Source organism: Parasteatoda tepidariorum, chromosome 9, assembly GCF_982258835.1.
Source record: "Parasteatoda tepidariorum strain Cologne lab strain chromosome 9, Ptep-v5.0, whole genome shotgun sequence".
Lineage (NCBI taxonomy): Eukaryota > Metazoa > Arthropoda > Arachnida > Araneae > Theridiidae > Parasteatoda > Parasteatoda tepidariorum.
Window position 1 is genome coordinate 13959143 of NC_141763.1, and position 22926 is coordinate 13982068.

Below are 22926 nucleotides of genomic sequence, written 5' to 3' on the forward strand. Positions count from 1 at the left end.
ACAGGCCAACGTTGTGTGTGATCGAGATTGAGTAGCAACAGCGTGAGGAGGTGGATAATGTCGCAGTCACAAGTTAGCTGTTCAATGTGGTCCACCCATAGAAGTAGAAGTGTTCAAATTGAAGTGGGTGATTCTGTCAAGACAGGCATGTTCACATCACGTCCGAAAGTCACCAATGTGGGGATATATACTCGTATTTGTCGACAATGTCAACCTTCATCTATGAAAAGGTACCCAAACATAGAATCGAGTTAACAAGTCATATATACTAGTGAATTGGAATTGGAATTTCGTAGTGGTAGACACACTACATAAGCAAATTTAAGCTGAATGTTATTGGGTCATCCACTTTATTGGATGGAATACTATAAATGGCTTGAAACCACTCCGAACATTGAACTGAACCCGATATAAACGTTTTTCTAAACAAATCCAAGCTGATGAACAATACATTTATTCCTACTGCATTGAACGTTTGGTTCATATGCATTATAAAATAATAGCTTTCATAAATTGTAGCTTTCAGACTAATTATTATAAATGGTTATTTATGAGAAAGATTTAAAACTCTAGGAAACATTCATTTTCAAGTATTAATTTGGGAAGAAATAGTATTGAAAACAACAGCGAAACTGAATTTTTTTAAGCATTTCTTCATATCAAGCAGCTGTACACATCCGTACAGATCTTATTTATGCTGATTTATTCAGCACAAAATAAGTAACATAAGTAAACAAAAGTGCTCAATCTTTATAATCTTAGTCAGTAGAATAGAAAATTAATTAAACAGTCTTAAAAATAAACTTTTTTTTCTTCAAATTGTTAAGAAAATATAAAGTTGTACACGTTAAATTCCATCCTTTATTTAAAAACATAAAATTGTACACGTTAAATTCCATCCTTTATTTAAAAATATAAAACTGTACACGTTAAATTCTATCCTTTACTTAAAAATATAAAATTGTACATGTTAAATTCCATCCCTTATTTAAAAATATAAAATTGTACACGTTAAATTCCATCCCTTATTTAAAAATATAAAATTGTACACGTTAAATTCCATCCTTTATTAAAAAATATAAAATTGTACACGTTAAATTCCATCCCTTATTTAAAAATATAAAATTATACACGTTAAATTCCATCCCTTATTTAAAAATATAAAATTATACACGATAAATTCCATCCTTTATTTAAAAATATAAAATTATACACGTTAAATTCCATCCTTTATTTAAAAATATAAAATTGTACACGTTAAATTCCATCCTTTATTTAAAAATATAAAATTGTACACGTTAAATTCCATCCCTTATTTAAAAATATAAAATTATACACGTTAAATTCCATCCCTTATTTAAAAATATAAAATTATACACGTTAAATTCCATCCTTTATTTAAAAATATAAAATTATACACGTTAAATTCCATCCTTTATTTAAAAATATCAAATTGTACACGTTAAATTCCATTACTTATTTAAAAATATAAAATTATACACGTTAAATTCCATCCTTTATTTAAAAATATAAAATTGTACACGTTAAATCCCATCCCTTATTTAAAAATATAAAATTGTACACGTTAAATTCCATTACTTATTTAAAAATATTAAATTATACACGTTAAATTCCATCCTTTATTAAAAGATATAAAATTGTACACGTTAAATTCCATCCTTTATTTAAAAATATAAAATTGAACACGTTAAATCCCATCCTTTATTTAAAAATATAAAATTGTACACGATAAATTCCATCCTTTAATTAAAAATATAAAAAAGACAATCAATATATATATAAAAAAATTAAGGTTTCATAAATAATCTTTTCTACAATTAGCATAATTAAATATATGAAAATAAAACTGCTAAATTTTCTAATTTATTAAAAACTCTTTCAAAGTTAAAATAAATTCATCTTAAAACTTGAAAAATTACAATTATAATGCATGCATGTGATGTTCTCTCTCATTTTTCTTCCTTCCAGTTTAAAAAAGAAAATTCAATCAATATTTTTTTCTTTTTCTTTTAAAACTGTAAGATAATTTTGAACGGAAAAAACATTATTAATAAGCAAATTGTAAATAGATAATAATAATCCCGTTTTTACTTTTAATATTGTTACATGCTATAACTTCTCTTTCAGAAAAGTTTTAAAAAAAAATAGGAAATAAAGATTAAAAAATTTGACTCTTTTTACGAGCTTTCACAAAATCTTTTAATCAAATGTGTAAAATTTTTCTGAGTAGTTTTTAATCCCTTGTTACGAGTTTCTACTTTATTCCTTAACGCAATTTTTTTTAACTGATGTTAAAAAACTCGTGTATTTTTTTTTTTTTACTTATGAAGAAAAAAGAATGATTTTTTTTCCAATAAGTAATTACAGAAAATGTAGATAATAGCGATTAAAATTTAAATCACTATTAAAAAATATTAAACAGAATCCAGATTTAACTTAGACTTATAATACTTAAATTACACAGATTAACTGAGAAGATTATCTAGTTTTCTGTTAATCACAGAAGACAATCGAAGACAGGGATGGGTAAACGTTTTTGGTCGAGGGCAAATAAACGAAGAAAAAAATTTTTAGTGGGCCAAGTAAAAACTAATAAAATAGAAAAACGATATGCAAGTTTTAATTTAAATACTCAATGAGATGAATGAAATTGCTATTTCATTTTTAAAGTTCTTTATATTGAGGTTCCAAGTGAGATGTACTTATTTTAATGCTCAAGGCTAAATGTTAGTCTACTTCTGAAATTATTTTTTCAAAGGTTTATAGTTGAATACACCAGTTCACATATATAAGATGAAGCATACATAATGCTGTTTTTCTGGGGATGAAATATTAAATTTGGGGAACTAGCTTTTGGTAATGATTTGTAAAACTAACTTTGGCATATTTAGAAACAATTGCTTCAGGTGGCGCCAATCTAAGGCTATTGTATAAAGAACTTTTGCTTTCATCATTTCACCAATTGAAGCTGCCTATTTCCATGAATTTATGATTTGTAGAACAAAATTAACGAAAGTAAAAAGGTCATCAATACTTTAATAAAAGAGAAAGAAGAAAATTAGCTTTAAACAAAGTGGACAAGAAAATGTATGTATATTGTTTATATTCGTCATGGATCGGCAAGTTAAAATTCTATCCGAGAGCTGGATAAATCTTCCGGCGGGCCACAGTTGGCCCGCTGGCCGTAGTTTGCCCATCCCTGATCTAGGAGAAGAAATTTACAAGAGTTAGGTTGGTACTTTATTTATATGTCGCACTAGAGCTGCGCAATGGGCTATTGGCGACGGTCTGAGAAACATCCCTGAGTGTGATCCCAAGACATGCCATCGCATTTTTTAAGGCATCTTGAACATCCCCTCTGCAGAGGGGATGGCTCGCCTGCTCAGGTAGCCCGACGACCCGCGCGCGAAGTTCAGCACTTTACGGTAGAACAGTTTAACGAGGGCCGATACCACGCACCCTCGGTCTCTAAGCCGGATGACCTAAGCGGTCACTCAACCGCTTACTGACCGCAGCCAGTGATGCTTGACATCGGTGTTCTACTGGGAACCGTGTCTTTACGATTAGTCCACTGCGGGACAAATTTACGTGAGAGAACACAATTTACAAATACACTATTGTTTTCTTACGTTGTTCTTCAGTTCGACACTCGATTTTGCTCGTCAACCCCTCTTCTCAATCAGTCTAGTGTCCTTAAGCAAAATTTTCTTCAAGCAATAAAGTAGTGTTACAATTATATATATTTTTTATTACTGCTATATTTTAATAAAACGTGCTTTTGGGCTATACTTTCCAAAGTGTTTTTTCACAATATTCATCGGGAAGTGAAAGATAAATTCCTTCCAAAGTGGAAAAAACAACTGGAAAAAAACATTGAAAGACCGTAACCAGGAGCACGCGTGAAGGCGGTACTGAGTTAGTGCGTGTTCAAAATTGAACTGTGCAGGATTGTAACAAAAACTTCATTTTTTTGACCGCTACATGCAGAATTTACGTAACTATTTTATTGCAGAATGTATCATCAAAATTTTGACAACTTACCTACTAGCTAGAGTTTTACAAATTACGTCTAGACTCAAAGCTTGATGCTTATTCGAATTTTCGATTGTTCTTAAGTGGTTTAAAGGTATAATTCAACAGCATTTTAAAACAGAGTTTGAGAGATTTTCGAAGTGTAAAAAAAAAAACTATTTGTAGAAAAATACGAAAACTCGATTTAACGACTAAAGTTAAAATTGACAAAAATGTCGTAGATAACGAGACATCACGTGAAAATGACCATGAAAACTGAAATTTAAATGCTTAACAATTTTATTATTTTTCTTAAATATCTAAATATAATCTGCAACTTAAAAGTAATTTATTCAGCAAAAAAAGAAACACATTATTTTGATAGATAAAAAATACGATTTCTCTCTCTCTTGTTCTTTATGTCCGTGGAAGAAACTTTTCAGTTGTTGTTGTTGTCATCGGTCATTAAGGCAAGGGGTTCGATTTTTATTTCTCCAGTGGCGCCATCTATGACCAAGAATTTGACTTCCGCCACACTCATACGTCACAACCGTTTATAGGGAGGACCCATTCATTCATACGCGCATCGTAATTTTAACCTGAACCAGAGAACGATCAGTCACCAATTCAATAACCCCAGGGGTATAATTTGTTATGGGAATATGGAGGACTTTGTGACCCGACAGATTTAATGTGCACCAGTCACCATTTGCTCCAGGGAGAGTCTTCGGCTGGCTGGATTCGAACTCCTGTTCTCACGAGCATGAGCCCAGCGCCCTTCCAACCAGGATATCCCTACCCCCTAAGTGAAAAAGTCATCCACGAAAGTTATTTATCTCAGAGCTTGATCAAAAAGTTCCCTTGTTTTCTGGGTTGGGTTTAAAATTAAAATGATACTGATCTAAACATTGATAGTCACGAACTTAAAAATAAGTGGCCTCTTCAATGCTGGTTATAGAAATAAAATGTAAAAGCCTTGATCAATGATTTCTTTTGTCTTCTGTTGTATCGTTGAAACTACAGGGTTTTATATATGAACATTATAAGGCACAAATCAGATATTGATTTGCTCAGGTTTAACACGCACCAATCACCATTTGCTACACCGGGATTCTTCGCCAGACTGTATTCCATCCCGGCCTAAACTTTTCAGCCTCTGAAAGCATAATCTGTTGCTTTATTGAATAATGGTGGTAGATCTAAAAATTCAAAGGCTTCTTCATCACTATTAGATTCCTTTATTTTCAAGTCATCAAGATTTCATTACTCTAATCTACACGTCATCAAGACATTGCAAATTCACAGGCCAAGTCACAATTCTTGATGGTCCCAACAAAACATTTTGATGGTTTATGTCGGTTTTAGTGAGATTCATGATGGTCCAACATTATTTAATGGTCACCATCATCCAACATTTTTAATTATGAGTTCATGGTTTTTGATATGCCTACAAACTTCCATCATTCCATGATGGAAAATGCTACTTTAAAGCTATGATTGTTAACCATCAAGAGAAGTTTCGTTCTCATAGACCAGGGATGGGCAAACTTTTTTGGTCGAGGGCCAAAAATCAAGAAAAAAAAATTTGGGTGGGCCAAGTAAGATTTTCAAAATTTAAGAAAGAAAAAAAAGCGATATACAAGTTTTAATTTAAATATTTAGTGGTATGAAGGAAATTGCGACTTCATTTCTAAAAGTTCCTTATATTAAGGTTCGAAGGGAGATGCGCTTATTTTAAGGAACGAGGCTAAATCCTTTTCTGTTAGTCTACTTCTGAAATAATTTTTTCTAAGGTTCATAATTGAAAACTCTTGTACACGTATATAAGATTAAGCTAACATAGCACTGATTTTCTGGGCGTGAAATTTTAAATTTTGGAAACTAGCTTTTGGTAATGATTTGTCAAACTTAGGCATATTTAGAAACAACTGCTTCAGATGATTGTTAGATTGTCCGCTCTTTGGAGCGTAAAATGCGCAGTCTGCCAAATGTGAAGTACAATTTACCTATATTAGATTCCATAAGTCAGCTCCTCGAGAAAGACAAACGCTAGTTGGAGCCAATCTACGGCTTTTCTATAAAGAACTTCTGCTTTCAACATTTTACCAATAGAAGCTGTCTGTGCTAACTATTTCCATCAATTTATGTTTTGTAGAACAAAAATAGAGAAAGTAAAAATGTCATCAGTACTTTGTTAAAAAAGGAAAAACAGAAATAATTTTAAACATAGTCGACAATAAAATGGATGTATATTGTTTATATTTGTCGCTGAACGCCAAATAAAAATTCTATCCGTGGGCCGGATAAAATCCTCCGGCGGGCCACAGTTGGCCCGCGGGCCGTAGTTTCCCCATCCCTGTCATAGACCAACAAATCATGATGGTTCATGATAGCACCAACTATACATTTCCATGATGGTTTAGTGGTAATTCTCGTTAATTCTACGAGATATACCATCAAAACAAATTTTTTTCTTATGTTGGACCATCGTAAATCAGTCCGAATTCCTACATTGGGAAGATGGTTACTTATGTTGGAAACCATCAAAAATTAATGGTTCATGATGGCGTCACCATCAAGATTATGTTGGCCCATCAATGGAAAACCATCAAAAATTTCAGCTTGTATGATAAATCCATTCAAATTAAGCTTTTTACAAGTTCTGGGTATGGAGAGATTTTCAGAGTTAGCGGTTTTTTTGTTAAAACGTTCGATTTCGACTCCCCTCTATCTTGCTGTTCCAGGATGGTTTCCAGAGGGGGATTTTAGCCAATTTCAAAATTGGGATTATTTCAATTCAATTTCAAAAGAGGGGTTATTTTTCCTCAGTAACTGCAAGCACGTGAGTCTGTTAGTTCGGTTTCTTTTGCGTGTGTATCCACTTTTTTTAGTTGAACAGCCAACGCAATTCTGAGTTTACGACATCAATGTTCAACTACATAATCTTGTAATTTCGAACCCAACCCAAAAGACAAGGAGACTTTTGAATCAAGCATTGGAACAAACTAGCCTTCGTAGAAGACTTTGTGGAGGAACTAACTCGCATTTGTCTTACATGGAGAAGAAAATCATGAAAACCACCCCCCGATGGCAAGAGGATTCTAACCCACGATCCATAGACCACTAAAGATATTTTAAGTCAGCAAATTGGTCGGAGCGAGCCGGGAATCGAATTTGTGTAAGCCAGCCACCGCTTGGATTCGAACCTGGGACACTGACTGGGAGGTAGGCTCTCGGAGCCACCGGAGGGCGTATTTAGTTGCTTGACATTAAGTTATTAACTAACAGAGTTGGGTGAAAGATGTTTGACGTCGGTGTTTCGGGGAAATAGTTATATAAGACGTTATAAAAACAAGTTTAAAAAAAATATATAAAAAAAAACAGTGGTATGGGAAATGAAAGTGTTCCAAGCTGATGTCACGCAAAACTCCCACGGTTAGCCTGACAGCAGAGGGACTCTAACCCATGATCCATTGAGGATATTTTACGTCAGCACTGTGGTCTGTGCAAGCCGAATACGGAATTCGTATCGACCAGCCATCGCTGGGATTCGAACCCGGTTCACCTCACTGGAACGCTCTATCCTCTGAGCCATCACGACTTGATGATGCTCCTCCCCGCCGGGGAATCGAACTAAGAATGAGTTCTAAAACATGAAGATCCTATCATTAAATCAAAAGTTATTCAATGTGGTCCAATTTTTTTGCGTGCACTGCACACGATAGAAAAATATATGTAATTAATTAAAATTAATTTAAATATTTAGAAGTTTTTCTTTAAACATGGAATTCAATGACGAAATTATTTGTTACTAAAGGAAACATAAATTAAAAGCGATGCTGCTAATTTATTTCGCCTATTAAACTTTTTTGAAAATTATTAAGTCGTATTCTTGCTAATTTTGTTTTTTCTTCAATTCATTGAATATTATCCTATTCATTTTTTTTCCGCCTCCAATAACGTTTAAAAGTTGATTTCCCTTCAACTATTCTCAATTTTTCGCGAAAAATGTTCGAATAATTAATGACTTCCTTTTTGTCCTCTGTGAATTTTTAGTTGCCTCGGAAAAATTAGCATTATTGTTATTTAGAGTGGATGTTGTTGTTTTTTTTTAAGAATAATATAACTAAACCTTCATACTCTTCAGGCATGATAGATACCCTACATAACAAACTTAATCCTTCCACACCTCTAAAAGTGCTTTACGCTCCAAGGGGACACATCTTCAGAAAACCTTTTCCACTTTTGCGACGTGTGTAGCTATTTTACGAACACTGAATTAAAGTCACTTTGCCGCTGCAGCAGCCTTATTAAGTATGCAGATTGCTAATCTAAATGAATTATTCATGACCGAGATCTCTTGGATTTACTTTTTAAGAAAAAATCACTGCTTGATTCATAAAATAAGACCTCTCTTCCTTCTGCGGTCGCCAATAAACTTTATTTCTCCGCACTCATATCGCCAAGAGTTTTTTTTTCTCTTTCGCTCTATTGAAATGGAAGATATATTTGACAAACTAATTTTTTAACGTTGGAGGGGGGGGTGTGTAAAGGTGATTATGTTAATATTAGCTTCAAATAAATAAACACAGAAAAGAATCGTGTTTATGAAGCTCGGATAGTTTACATTCAAAGCAGATGAATTGATTCCTGTTTCATTTTATTTGTTTAAATAAGCCTGCGAGTGAATAAATTAAAATGTTTACATATGGATGCGTTTTCTTAAGCATTGTTTCCAGACACAAGAAATCGTATTGTTTCCATTGCGCTGGGAAATCTATTTGCCGAAAAGAAAACCCAATACTTTATTACTTTTGAAAGGGATAATATATCGCGTATATTTTATTAATAATATTGTATTGTATGTCACCGTAAAAGCGTACAATTCAGTTATTTCATAGAATAACTGGGTATTTCATGAAATAACAGTTTATGTATATAATAGATGAAAAATTTCATACTTTACCCGGTTATTCTATGAAATAACTAATAATAGACGGTTAAAGTAAAAAGTAAACAAAGTTATTTTATAAATTAATTGTTCATAAATAAAAAGGATAATCATTTTATCCCTATTGTGAATGATAAATTGATAAATAATAAGGAAAAGCAGATAGTATAATTTAATCTTAATGGATAATTTATAATTTTACAGTCAAAATTCTACGGAATGAAGCATACACAGACGCACACACGGCATTGCAAAACAGTTATAAGCGGTTTCAAATGTGACTAAAAGCAGCCAAAACCGGTTCAAATAACTTTCGAATGCCGTATTTCATATTTTAACGATTAAGTAATCATTATTCTATAGAATACCTAGTTAAATCGAAGAATTCAATTATTTTATATACAATGGCTCAGGAGATAGAGCGCTTGCTTTCCAATGTGGTGAACCCGGGTCACTGGTCGATACGAATTCTGCATCCGGCTTGCACCGACCACAGTGCTGACGTGAAATATCCTCAGTGGCAGACGGATCACGGGTAAGAGTCCCCTTGCCGTCAGGCTAACCGTGGGAGATTCTCGCGGTTTTCCTCCCCTTGTAACGCAAATGTGGGTGAGTTCCTTTAAAGTTCCTCCACGATGGCTAATTTTTCCCAATACTTGATCCAGGAGTTCCCCTGTCTTCTGTATTGGGTTCAAAATGACAAGGCTACGGAGTTGAACATTAGTAGTCGTAAACCCAAAAATTGGGTCGGCTGTTCAACGACGGTAATAAAAATAAAACTGACTTGTATAGTTATTTCATTAAATACCTAATAATTCTATGAAATAACGGATTTTAAACTTTAACGGTAACATATACATTTAAAATCAATAACAAGTGGTTTCCTTTTTTTTTTTTTTTTTTTTTTTTCGTAATAGCAAATTTGGCTGCCATACCTAATAGCTAGGCAATATGTAAATAGTTGCTTTAATCTTGCTCGATATCAAAAGAAACTGTTATGTTATCTATTGCTGTAAAATATGACAACTTAGTTGAATTTGACGTTAAATGGTCGAACGCACCATAATACGACGTTAAATCTGACGTAAAAATAAAGGGGGCTATCTCAAAAGAGCAAATATAAAAGGGAACGAGAGGTCACTATAAAAAACCTTTAATTATCTTTAAAGGATTGTTTATGAATATGTTCCCTAAATTAAGAGGAGGGTAAAAATATTACAGAATTCAGGGGGCTCTTCATAGCATCAACATATTTTCTTATTGTTTAACTTGGAAAAAATTTTCAGTTAATGGTCAGAAACATTTGGGAAAAAGAGCATTTTACTTTTCAAAATCAAACATATACTTAAATAAAAATAGTTGTGGTAAAGAGTTACGAATAATTATTGTAATTTACGAATAATTATTACTGGACTAGATAGCCTGGTTGGTAGGGTATTGGGCCCATGCCTAAGAGGTCGTGAGTTTGATTCCCACCAGCTGAAGATTCCCCCTGTAGTAAATGGTGACTGGTGCACGTTAAATCTGTCTGTCACAAAGTCCCATGACAGATCATACTTCTGGGAGTACTGAATTGGAGATTGATCTTTCTCAGGTTTACGTCAAAATTACGATTTGTGAATGAAGGAAGTATGATTGAGTAAAACGGGCTGTGACGTGCGTGACTGAAATCATATTCTTAGACATACAGGCTGATACTGCGAAACAAAAAACGCACCCTCTGTCTTAAATGTGCTTGGTTTCCCCAAACAGGCTTGCTGGTATTGGCTTGTAGCATTAGAAACAACAACAACAAACACCAGACATTGCTAAGAGACGCTTAATTCTATCTGCGGACTATCTATTTGGCACTTGTGTACAGCACTCAAAAAAATAAACGTAACACCCTGAATAAATTTTGATCTTACATGGTGCGTAACCAGATTTTTACGAAAAATAAACACTTAAGTACTTTTTAAGCACTCAAAAAAGATATTTTTAATCACTCTCTAAACGAAAAATCAAAATTAGCATCTGCGCAGTAATAAAACTTAATTTTTTCTATCGTTTAAATTTCTTAATTTACTAACATAAAATCAGAAAAATTCAAAAACATTTGCAAAAACTTTACATAATCAGGATAAAATAACTAGTTTCTGACAAATATTACAAAGAAAATTGTAAAAATCATAAATGTTTTGTAATTGTTAGTCAAAGAAAAAATCTCTTTTTTAAAGTTAGATAATTCAGCACTTTTTACAGACCCCGAATAAAAAAAAGCACCTTTAAGGGCTTTTAAAAAACGTAAATCAAAAATAAGCATCTTTAAGCACTTTATAAACGCTACTCATCCTGTCTCATGATCACGCTAGGACTCAATATTAATGGTTCGACAGTCTAATGTGAAATATGCTAATTTATGAGTGCTGATGATATTTTAAGTTATAAAATCAGATACAAAAACGTACTATCTCTGAATAATAATACCTTTTTCTCAACGCATTTAGCTTCCATACTCTAAAAATATAGGAGGTAATCGTAATCTGGAAAATAAACTTTCAATAGTTTAGCACAAAATTTTGTCTAATTATTGTTATTTTTAATTTTTGTGTATTTCGCCAAATCTCGAAAAGTTTGCATGCAGGAAGTTTTCCAATTGCTTGAAATTATAAAATTCCTTTATTCAACGATAATCCCATACAAGAAATACTTCCTTAATTATTTATTTTGTGGGTATGGGCCCGAGGGTGTGCGGTATGGGTCCTCGTTACACTGTTCCATAGTAAAGTATTCAACTTCGCGCACAGGTCGCTGGGAACAGAATCGGGGGTGCCATCCCCTCTGCAGAGGATCAAAAGTGTGATGGTTTGTCTTTTGATCATCCTCAGGGATGTTTCCCAGACCATCGCCAATTACCCACAGTGCAGCTCTAGTGCTACGTAAATAAACTATAACTACAACTTGATAAAAAAAAATGTCAGATCGAGAGAAGAAATATTTCGATATTTCGATTCTCCAAATCGATTATTTTAAAGACTGCATTTGTAATTGTGGAAAATGAGTAATCCTAATCACACTTAAAAATCAGGAATATCAGAACCTAAAGCAAAAAAATCAGGAAAGAGACAATATATTTTCTAGCAGGAATATCAGAACAATACGTACCCAAGAATCTTCAAATTGATTCTTTTAAAGTCAGAATTGGTATTCACGGAAAATAGGATGTTTTGAATACGCACAAAAATCAGGAATATCAGGACAATACGTACCCTAGGTCCTTAAAATTGATTCTTTTAAAGTCAGAATTGGAATTCAAGGAAAGTAGGATGTTTTGAATACACGCGAAAATCGGGAGTATCAGGACAGAAAGCTAAAAACAGGGCAAAGACAAAATATTTTTTATCAGGAATACCAGGGCCCATTAGGCACCCTAGACTCCTCAAACAGATTGTATTCGTATAAGTGGACAATGGGATGTTTTGAACATACAAAACTCTGGAATATCAGGACAAAAACTAAAAATCAGAACAAACAAATAAAAACGAAACAAAAAAATTCTATCAGGAATACTAGGACATCTACGAACTTTATGCTAATAATAATAGAATATCAACTTAGAATGCAATGATTAAAAAATAAAAAAAAAATAAGGCGGCAAAATATCGATTTCGATGAATAGTCGCAGCTTTTTTCCCCTTTTCATTAAAAATAATCTTGAAATAATGGTTCGATTCAAAAGGGATTAATTCGTAAGCAGTTTTCAATTCTTTCCAATGGACATTCGAATGAATATTTTAATTAACATCAGAGTTTCTGTATATCTCCAGAAATATTTAATTTTCTATCGAATACTTGAATAAAAAAGAAAAGATTTTTTTTTCTTCACTTAATTCATTTCTTCTCTTAATATTTTTCTTCTCATGCTTAAAAAAATGTAAAAACACTTGATTGTTTTCTTTCATAAAAATTAGTTTATGGATACTTAATTCTTATCTGGAAAGCAAATGTATCTGAAAACAATTATTAAGGAAACATTTTTAAGTCTTTACGAAACTGGTGTTAATTTAAGAGAATTTTCAGATTTGTATGATTATTTCCAGACATCTGGATAAATTTAAATGAAATTTATTGTGAATATAACTTGTTATAACAACTAACTATTCGACAATTGTTATGCAGACACAAGACCAAGCGTATCTTAACACGAAACAATGGTTACGGAATCGAACACAAGAGTTTTTTTTTACAACCGTCGTTGAACAGTCGACTCAATTTTTCGGACTTACGACTACTAATGTTCATCTCCTTAGTCTTATAATTTTGAACCCAATCCAGAAGACAGGGGAACTCCTGGATCAAGTATTGGGAGAAATTTGCCTTCATAGAGGACTTTTTGATGGAACAAACCCACATTTGCATTACATGGAGAGGGAAACCACAAAAACCTCCCACGATTACCCTGGATGCAAGGGAACTCTAACCCATGATCAGTCTACTATTGAAGATATTTTACGTCAGCACAGTGCAAGCCGGATGCGGAATTCGTAGCGATCAGCCATCGCCAGGATTCGAACCTGGTTCACCGCTTTGGAAGGCGAACACTATATCCCCTGAGCCATCGCGGATCATATAAGATGGTTTATAAAGGCGTTTTTGTCCAATGGATAAAAATCAATGCTGTTTATTAATTCATGTGGTACTTGTTCAGAAATGTTAATTTCGGGAGATTCAAGCTCTTTGGTGGGCTCTCATTGTCAGTCGATTCATATAGACTACTGTACTACTGCGATGATCATCTAGGGTTAAGATCTCTGGCCAATCACAGAGCTTCTTCCAGTGACGTGAGAGGCCATTCCAAATGATGCCTGTCTGCCATCATTGAACCTCCTTTATCATAATTCTCTATTCAGGGCAGAAATCACGCGTCTAGCCCAAAAGTACATTCCAAAAAGTTATGGTCTGGTGATCAGGTTGACCTCAAAACGGGATGTATTGTTGTCAAGATGCTGATCTCATGCCGGAATTCCGTTTGAATCCCGGTCAGAGGACATGGATGTTCTTTTCTTCTTTGTACTATCTGCACTTACTCTTGTGGGGGTAACGTTTGCTCATTTAATATGGTACCCCATGCAAGTCAAATAATCTGCTCTCTTGATACCCGTGGAGAAAATCAAAGTGGTATATCAAAGTGGAGAAAAGTTTAACTTTTGTCTGCAGCAGAACTGGATATGAAGACAAAATTGCAGGACAGGAACACTTTAATTGTCCATAAATCTTCAGATTTCCTGCTATGTTTTAAAAAACTTTATTTGTGAAAACCTTCAGCGTGGCGGACAGCTGGCCGCCTTAGGCGGCTAGTATACTAATATCAGGGGTCTGTCCAGACATTTTGTGAAGGGTCCGTTTTTCGTGAAATTGTGAAAAAATTACTCACATTCTTTCAACCAGGGTCCGCTTTTACGAATTTGTGCAAATAGGGTCCGTTATTGCAAAAAAAAAATTTCAAGGAGTTTTTAAATTGTAAAGACATACAAGATTATGCTCAACACTGTAAAATTATAATTAAAAAAATTAAATTTTAAAAAACAAACAACAATTGCTGCTTCTAAATTAGAGATGCAACATACAAATATTTGGTATTTAGCCTATACTGCTGAACGCAGAATATTCATTTCGGACGAATAATGGAAGAATCGTCTGCCTAAGACAAAACTTAATTCGTTTACATCCATCTTTCTAGTTTTCTGCCCTGGAAAGGGTTTATTCGATTAACAAAATAATAATGAAGATAAACAAATTTGTGAAGGGTCCGATTAAAAGAAAAATCATTTTGTGAAGGGTCCATTTTTAATTTAAGATATTTTGTGAAGGCTCCGTTTTTAAGTTAAAATATTTTGTGAAGGGTCCGTTTTTATGAAAAGATATTTTTTGAAGGGTCCGTTAACGGACCCAAAATTCTTCTAAACAGACCCCTGATAGTGCTTGATAAAATAAATATTCTATATTTATATAATATATCGTCCAATTTATTCAATCGTCCAATTTATTTTACATATCGTCTAGTTTAACCCACTGATACACTAACGTAAACAAGTGCAAACCGGTTTCATTCGCATAAAAACAATAAAGCTGTATAGAGTATCACCTGATAACTAAGATTTCACATAGAATCTTTACAGTGCGTTTGATAATGTGACCAGGAACTGTACATTCAAAGTAATATCTTTTAGAAATATCTAAGTTTTGGTTTAAAACCCAGTTAAAAAAAAGTATTATCTTAAAAAGTATTGTCACATAGGTCCATAATGACGTGTTAGCTGACGTCACACTAGCGATCCAATTGCATTGTCCATAAAAATTTCGTGACAAGGTGGATTTTAGCTGAGCATAGAAGACGTTGCGAAAAGAAACCTTATAATGACCTAGACTTAATATTATTTTCACCTTGAGACAAGCTTTAATACAGGTTTTTTTTTTCACGCTTGAAAAGCCTAAGTCAATCTCGACTTAAGGTTTTTATATAGAAGGTTGTTTTCCAAGGTTTTGGATTAGGGTAATGTGAGTAGAATAGAGCAGGCTGTCACAGATCTCGTTTTAATGTTACAAGGTTTACACGTAAGCCTCATTACAAACCTTTTTAGGTTTTACATCAAAAGGTTTTTGCTTACTGGAAATAAACCTAATTTTGTTAAAAGGGGAAACTTAGTCAAAATGTAAATTGTCATTGAAAGAATAAAAGGCCAAAATCATTGAATGAATAACTTCTAAATTTTCGCATACTGTTAAGAACTTAAACAATTTAGGAACATAATGACTTTTAAAGCAGTAGACGAAAGATTTTCTTTTTTTTTTAAAAAAAGTCTTATATTTCCTCATTCATTGAGTGTTGCGCCATTTTTGTTAGAAGCATAGAAGGAGCCTGTCGTACAAATTTGCAAAACATAAATATGCAACTAAAAATAGCTGTTATGAACAAGAAATGGCAATAAAAATATCAAAATGTTCTCTAAAATGTCTCATTTCAATGTGGAGAAAGAACTTGCGAAAAACAGTCTTCGATACAACTTTAATGGCTTTCAACTCGAGGTGTTGTTCAAAAAGTCACTTTGATGCAAAAGCAACTCTTTTAATTGAAAAACTTTAAACATCTCAATTTCTGAAAACGTAGCTTGAACGAGAACTTCATTTCGAAGTCAAATACGCGAACCTTGATGTTCCTTCCAATAATTTAATGCTTAAAAATTGGGATTTAGTAGTTTAGGCGAATATACATAGAAAAATAATAATTCGATTGATTTTAGAGCACAATGTTAAGCGATTCAAAACAATATTGATGAAACAGGTTCCAGTTAAGGAAGTTTTTTTTATTATTTTTAATTTATGTCCCATAGAAGAACAACTGGCGCAGATCCTCTAATCGATGTGGATGTATGCCAAAAGCGATTGTTTGGCTCAGCATCTGCGTCAAGATGATGAACAGAAGATATTTCAACAAAAGGTGGGGGGCAGTTTCGATAAAGGTATGTTCAATAAAAAAAAAATTCTGAAATATCTAGCTTTTAGATTGAAACATGTAAATTGTCATTGATCAAAATAATAAAAGAAGGCCAACAAAGAAGTCGCATTGCATTGGTGTTTAGTTTTTCTTCCTTTTTAATATGAAAACGACTGCCACTCCATTTTGAAACTCACAGGGAGCAAAAATAAACTCTTAACAGACTTTATAAGGAATGGACAAAGTTTTGTGAAAACAATTATGAATAATTATTAAAACACAATGGCATTAATATAGTTTTCTTTTTAAAAAAAAACTAAATATCTCACTTTCTTGTGCTTGAGGTTGAATTCTTGTAATTGCAATTTTGACCACTTTCCGACAAGTTAGAGCACATAAATCTCTATTTTAGCTCAGCACTGGGGTACAATCCAAGCCTCATTCGATTTTTGAGTAGTTGTTGTTGTTGTGTTATTTACATCGCACTAGAGCTGAACAATGGGCTATAAGCGGAGTTCTGGCAAACATCCCTGAGGATGATCCGAAGACATGCCATCGCAATTTTGATCCTTTGCAGAGGGGGTGGCACTCCCGCTTCTGTAGCCTGATGACCTGCGCGCGAAGTCAAGCACTTTACGGTAGAACAGTTTAACTAGGACCTAAACCGCATATCCTCGCTTCCTTCGTAGACTGATCCAAGTGGTCACCCACCCGCACACTGACTGCTGCAAGTGATGCTTGACTTCGGTGTTCTACTGGGAACCGTGTCTTAACGATCAGTCCACTGCGGGACTTCGATTTTTGAAAGAGGAGCAGATTTTACCGTAAATCAAAATTCTGACACCCTTTCTAATTATCTAGAGTGCTTAATTCCCAACTAGAGCTCTTACTGACAATACAAACATCAATCGCTTCCTGTGGCAGAAAGACTTATGTCCAAATGATATTTACCAATATCAATAGCATTTTAAAATATTTGAAATGTTTAGACATCTTCAATTAGAATTATGCAACGTAATATTTTATTACCTAAAATTACCTAACGTTTTCGATTTTAAAGGTTAAACACTTCTCATCGTGTCAAAATAAAAAATACAAACAAAATCCTTTACTTCCCTTATAATTGAAAAATGCTTTTTTAATTCATGAGCTTTAGTAGATTCCTAATTCATGGGGCCATTATCACTTTTAAAATTTATATTTTTACCAGATACAGCACTTCGAGCAAGGTATGTCTGGTCAAACAAGCTGGTGCTAAAACCGGTTAATATCTCTACCCACAAACTAACCGAAATTTGGCAGTATCTCTTACCGAAAGTGTTACAAACGGAACGTCATAGTGTATTTCATTTTATACTAAGCGTTGAACAGCCAACTATTTTTGGGTTGAACAGCCATCTATTTTTAAACCCAACCCAGAAGACAATAGAGCTCCAACATAAAGCATTGGCACAAACTAGTCTTCATGGAAAGCACTTTTTGATAAATCTAAAACTACTTTGATGGAACAAACTATCATTTGAGTTAGATGGAGAGGAAAACCACAAAAACCTCTCATGGTTATATCAAAGGCAACGGAACCACTGAGGATATTTTATGTTAGCACCGTGGTCGGTGTGAGGCGGGAGCATAATTCGTACCGTCTCTGGGATAAGAACCTTTGTTACCTTATTGGAGCGTTCTCACATATCTTTAAAAGCCGTTTCTCAAATCTACTTTCTATTACATCTTTATTTAGTATTTAAGGAACGCTTTTAGTTTATTTTCTGAAAGAGGTTGCAACGCTCTCGCCGAATCTATTAATAAAAATATTAGTAAGTATTTTTTTTTAAATTTTTTATTATTGAAACTTTATTAACTTGCTCGAAAAGAAAAGTCTTCGTAATTTTCAAAATAAATATGGTTTTTATCCCTTTATGGTTGTACTTTGTAGTCACTAAAGGCAACCATACAAGTGCAAAGGGATAGACCTCACGTCTGTTTTTGATAACATTGATAACAATTGAAGTTAGGTAGGTGAGTACTTTATTTACGTCGCACTAGAGCTGCACTATGGGTTATAGCCAACGTTCTGGGAAGCATCCCAGAAAAACATGCCATCGCAACATGCCAAAGACATGCCATCGCAATTTTGATCCTCAACAGGAAGATGGCTCCCCCCTGCCTTGGTAGCCCGACGACCTGCGCGCGAAGTCGAGCACTTTACTGAAGTACAGTTTAACGAGGACCAATACCGAGCAACCTCAGTCATTACGTCGGGTGATCAAAGTGGTCGTTTGTTCTACTGGAAACCATGTTTTTCGATCACACCATTGCGGGACTAATTCAAGTTACAATCACGGTTTTTATCGCTATAATTTAATTTATAGTCATATTATCGCCGTTATTATCAATGGAAATATCGATCACCTTCTGATTAGTTACATTACTATTGTTTCCTCACCGTTGATAAGCCGACCCATTTTTTGGTTTGCGACTATCAATATTCAACCACGCGGCTTTTTGAACCCAAAACCTGTGACAAACACCATAATCAGGCTCAGGAGATAGAGGTTTCGCCTTCCAATGAGGTGACGCGGGTTCGAATCCTGGTGATTGCTGGTCGAATTCCGCTTCCAGCATGCACCGACCACAGCGCTGACGTGAAATATCCCCAGTGATAGACGGATCATGGGTTAGAGTTCCCTTGCCGTCTGGCTAACCGTGGGAGGTTCTCGTGATCTTCCTCCACCAGGCGTTCCCTTGTCTTCTGGATTGGATCCAAAATTATATGGCTACGTAGTGGAACATTAGTAATTGTTAACCCAAAAATTGGTTCGGCTGTTCAACAAAAATATGAACTCAATAATCAAGTATTTGGACGATTGGCAACTTTTTGGCGGAACTAACAATTGCGTTATAAGCAAAGAAAAATCACGAAAATCTCCCACAGTTAGCCAAACAGTAGGGGTTTCGAACCCCTGATTTGTCAATCATGAGGATATTTAAAGCCAGCACTGTAATCTGTGCGAGTCGGGATTTATATCAAGTGAGCTTGAAATTTGGTTTCCATTTTGGAAGACTAGTGTTCCATCCCTTGATTTTTGGTTAGATACTTCAAAACTGTACTTGAGCTTAGTACTGGATGACAATACAATTTTTCTTTAATTTATTTTTAAATAGTGCTGTAAAAATTTATTGGTGACTCAAATTTTGCCCCCTTGTCGTCATAAACAAGCAAAATAACACGGAAGTAAAAGAAAAATTTTAAAAACTACATTTTTCTAGTGGATAAAAAAGGAAAAACAGTCCTGTTTTTGTCTAATCTAAAACGAAAAAACATATAGCGCGTCATTTTCGGAAAACATTTTCGCAAGTTGGGATTAATTAAAGTATTAGTCTAATTAAGAAAGTAGCGCACATTATAATTTTCGTTTAAGGTAAGAAAAAAATAAGTTTTCTTTTTTCTTTTTTAGCAAATTAGGAAATGCAGTTTTTTAAATTTTTGATTTTATTATTTATTAAGGAATTAAATAATGAAATGTTAAAAAAAAGCTAAAATATTTTTTTTAAAAAGCTAAAATACATTTTCAGCTGAAATATTTTTTTCTATTAATATTACATACTACTTGTAATTAAAAGATAAAAATCCCTGCATAAGGATAAAATTTTAATTTATTACACCTGTATGATTATTAACTTTGACAGCGAAATATTTTGCTATTCATACGCAATTTTCAATGAATTATTCATCGAATAATTTTTTTCTACTTTTTTTTTAAAAAATATTACATTTTTATTTTTAATTAAAAATTTTAATTTATTGCACCCGTATGGTAATTAATTTTGACAGAGAAATACTTCATATGCACTTTCAGTGAATTACTAATCGAATATACGTAACAAAAAAATTCACTATAACACTGCGCATCTGTTTTTACAGAAGCTTTGTTGTAATATAAAGAATCTCGTTCAGAATCAACTTTCAATCTTAGTTATTCGATTTGCATATCAAGTGAAATGGGTGAATTTAAAAAAGTGATTACTCTTTTACAAACTTAATTTTGAAAATATGTATTCAGTTTCTCTTTCTATTGAGGAAAAAAAAAATTTTCATCGATCTGTAAGAAAAGAAAAAAAATGGTTTTGCATCATTAATTTAATCTAGTTTCAATTTTTTTTGGGGGGTAAGCCACTAAGTTCGCCGTCCAAACAATTAATTTGGAAACTGGTCTCTTTTCTGTATACAAGCTCCCACAATTATTACACAATAATTTTTATTTTTTAACGTTTAATAAAGGTTTCGTCCTGCAGTGGACTGATCGTTAAGACACGGTTACCAGCAGATCACCGAAGTCAAGCATCCCTGGCTGCTGTCAGTGTGCGGGTGGGTGACCACTTGGATCAGTTTGCGTAGGGACCGAGGGTGTGCGGTATGGGTCCTCGTTAAACTGTTCTACCGTAAAGTGCTCGACTTCGCGTGCAGGTCGTCGGGCTACCAAAGCGGGGATGCCATCCCCTCCGCAGAGGATCAAAATTGTGATGGCATGTCTTCGGATCATCCTCAGGGATGTTTCCCAGACCGTCGCCAATAGCCCATTGCGCAGCTCTAGAGCGACGTAAATGAACAAAACAAACAAACAAAAAATCAATAAAGGTTTCATTGTCTTCCAAAACACGGAAAACTGGAGAAAAAAAACTGGACTAAATTGAAGAAACTTAAGGAGTACAGTAATTTAGTATTGCTGGGACCACTGCTGTTTTAGATATTCAAATGAACGTTGCACTTTGCTTTGCTGCTCAAAAACTAGACTTAATAAGACTTAAAAGTTTGAAATTACTAAGGTGTGAGCAGCGATGGCTAAGGTGTGAGCAGTCAGGGGATAGAGCGTTCGCCTTCAAATGAGGTGAACCGGTTTCAAATCCCAGTGATGGCTGGTCGATACGAATCCGCATCCGGCTTGCACCAATACTGTGCTGACTTTAAATATCCTCAGTGGTAGACGGATCATGGGTAAGAGTCCCTTTGCCGGCAGGCTAACAGTGGGCGGTTCTCGTGGTCTTCCTCTCCATGTAACGAAAATGCAAGTTAGTTCCATCAAAAAGTCCACCGCGGAGACACATTTCACTCTGGGGGTACTGATCCAGGAATTCCCTTGTCTTCTGGATTGGGTTCAAAATGACAAGGCAACGGAGTTGAACATTAGTAGTCGTAAACCCGAAAATTGGGTCGACTGTTCAACGACGAATATAAAATTAAAAAGCATTACAGGGACAGACAAGTTCCGATGGGATATTTTAAATATAGAATTGCTAAATAGAAGTAATATTAGTCAGACTTTAAATTCCGTCGGTACATAAAGGATAAACACAGATTTGAATCCACAGATTTAATTCCCGATTTTATTAGGATAAAATTCAAATCCAATTATTTTGTTAGGTTGCAAAATACAAGCTTGTCAACCAATCAAAGTAGGAGAACAAAGATTTCTTTGTTCGAAAATTTTAAAATTTTTTTACTGAAAAAATTATACCAATACAATTCTGTGGTTAGCACATTCTTTAAAAGGTAGTTTAGTACTACGCAAATACTGGATTTATTTTTTTTTTCGTAAATATCCTTGGTTTCTAGTAATTTACGTTAAGATTAATTTTTCAGCATCAAAATTGGTTTTCGTCATTTTAAATTAAAATTTCAGAGTCAGCTGACATTAAATTTCAAAAAATCTAAACACAAGTAAAAGTACAGCACTCAACTAACAGTACTTTACTTTATTCTTCTTCTACTTCTACTACACAGGGGTCTGTTTAGAAGAAATTTGGGTCCGTTAACGGACCCTTCACAAAATATCTTTTCATAAAAACGGACCCTTCACAAAATATTTTAACTTAAAAACGGACCCTTCACAAAATATTTTAACTTAAAAACGGACCCTTCACAAAATAATTTATCTTTTAATCGGACCCTTCACAAATTTGTTTATCTTCATTATTATTTTGTTATTCGAATAAACCCTTTCCAGGGCAGAAAACAAGAAAGATGGATGTAAACGAATTAAGTTTTGTGTTCGGCAGACGATTCTTCCATTATTCGTCCGAAATTAATATTCTGCGTTCAGTATAGGCTATGTTCAATCTAAAATGAATTCCTGTTTTCAATATGAATAGTGGAAAATGTTCCACTTACCTTTAGACCGCCAATTTGATGATTCATAAGCCTTTATTGGTTAATTACAAATAGATGAAGATGAATTTACAAGAAATGGTAAATGATGATTATAAAGTGATGAAAACATGGAGTTAGATATTAGCGCTGCATGGCGCGTCTCTAGTTACATTACATCTGCTTCTACTGTTTTTAAGTTTTTGAGAAATAAAAAGTTATTATTTCTGTTGCGCCAGTGGCGCCATCTGGGGGTAGTTTTCTGGGATGACATCTGGGGATGAGGGCTCGTTACATCCTCCCACCTTGAGTTTTGGACGACAAATG

General features: G+C 34.0%; 1 protein-coding gene across 1 annotated transcript in view; it reads right to left on the bottom strand.

The window, feature by feature from the left end:
• The window catches only part of LOC122268729 (uncharacterized), a 235490-nt gene that overhangs the window by 203430 nt on the left and 9134 nt on the right, over positions 1 to 22926 (bottom strand). The window lies entirely within an intron of this gene.